A 1,886-nucleotide genomic window follows, 5' to 3' on the forward strand; every position below is an offset into this window, starting at 1 on the left:
TCTTTAAAAAGCTTAAAAGTGAGGATATGAATTTAGATGACCTCAAAAATAATCAAATTGCATTATTTTTATTTAAAACAATCCAAAAAGCTTAATTTTTTGTTTCAAATAAAGTTTAAATCCCATCATTAATTACAGTTTTGTAAATAAAGCCTTTTAAATCCTGACCAATGTTCCCAGACAGCAGCTCTGTGGGTTTTCTCTCTCAGCCTTTGCCTGCTGAGCAGCAGAGGTCAGTGGTTCGGTCCAGAGATGAGGCTGATGACAGCAGCACATTCTTCTGGTTTCTCCTCCCCAACAACACGCTCTGATAACATCGGGGCTCTTTCACGTTGTTTTCCAGGTTGTTTCCTTCTCTTTTTACACCATTAGTCAGGCTCCACTTACGCCATAACCATTTGATTGCAACAACATGTCTGAGAAAGAAAAAAAAAGTGGGGAGTAAAATGTTTGCTCTTCAGCAGGGGGATGTCTTTGCAAAATGCTTTCTGAATGCAACACTGCCTCTGAGAATGAATCCCACCTGTGGCAGTGGGGGAAGCTCAGGCTGGTGGGCTCCATACGGGTGGCGCAACAGGTTTGATTTCATCGTAACCTTTTGATTGGGAGGTTAAAGATGATGGATTAGATTAGAAGAGCAGCTGACAGGAGGATTTACGGCTTAAAGTCAGCTGGTGTGAAGAATCCTCGCCTGTCTAATGGGATGCAGATGAGCTAATCCAAACAAATCAGATTTTATACAAATCAGCAGTGAATGCCCTCCTCACATAAAACCAGCTTTCATCACCGTCTCCTGCTGAGTCCTCAGATGGCTTCTCATGGTCCGCTGTAAGGTCGCAGCTTCCACCACAGCCTGGCGTCCAGCCAGACTCTGTAAATAAAGAGCAATTTATAATAATTAACAGCTCATTAGTGTCATTTCTCAAGGTTGACAGAAAAAAAAGAAAAGGACCGAAGTGGAGAAGGAGATAAAACACACATCTGATCAACACTCGGGACAGTTTTACGGGTGTTTATTGGTGCCAAAGCTTCAGCAGCGGCTGCAGAATAACGAGATTCAAAAAGGATTTGAAGAGATTTCGACACACTTYAAAGAAGCAAAACTGTAAATAAAGTTAAATATTTCAAAATGTATAAAAGTGTCAAAATCCCAAAGTGGTGATGTTCTGAAGGAGCTCCAAAAAACTGAGTCCAAAAAAAAGGTATAAATACGTAAACAATTGTGGTAACGCTGACTCAGCATTTCAGACTATAAATTCTTTCTTCAAGAAAAAAAATCCATCTCTGCATCTGTTAAAAAGCTGATGATGTTTGTTGCCTTAAAACAACCAGACAGCTCTTTACTCGTCCACCGATGTGTGTGTTTCCTGAGGGCCAGCTTTCTCCTCCAGCCTGAACCACCATTTGGTCGGAYTGAGTCGTTTTAATGATCTGGTCTGGATTTACTATCAGCTTATTGTTGCCAGCTGGATTTCTTAGTCAGGCGCTGTTGTCAGCTAATGATCGGACCACGAGTCAAACTCTCATCTCACCTTATTGGCTTAAAAGCTCCACTTCACGGAACAAAATGTTGTGTTTTAGTTGAATTTTTAACAGTGTACTTGTGTGTTTTTCAAAGGGTCATGGTTGAAGAGAAATGCTGCCTCCAATTTAGATTTGATCTGAATTTTATTTCTTTTACACATAAAATGGAATTTCTGTTAAAGACGGATGTAGACCGCAAAACAGGCCCTCCCTTCAAAATAAAAGCACACCAGGTAAAATTTTCATTGTTTGTCAAGACATATTTTTCAAACAAGTTTAGCTGTAATGATGTGACACCATGTGTGTGTGTGTGTGTGTGTGTGTGTGTGTGTGTGTGTGTGTGTGTGTGTGTGTGTGTGTGT

At 40.4% G+C, this 1,886-nt stretch overlaps 1 protein-coding gene across 1 annotated transcript in view; it reads left to right on the forward strand.

Annotated features, from left to right (window-relative positions):
- Positions 1 to 1,886, forward strand: part of sost (sclerostin) — a 4,342-nt gene that overhangs the window by 425 nt on the left and 2,031 nt on the right. The gene's annotated exons all lie outside the window — the stretch shown is intronic.

Source organism: Austrofundulus limnaeus, unplaced genomic scaffold (genome assembly GCF_001266775.1).
Source record: "Austrofundulus limnaeus strain Quisiro unplaced genomic scaffold, Austrofundulus_limnaeus-1.0 Scaffold7, whole genome shotgun sequence".
Lineage (NCBI taxonomy): Eukaryota > Metazoa > Chordata > Actinopteri > Cyprinodontiformes > Rivulidae > Austrofundulus > Austrofundulus limnaeus.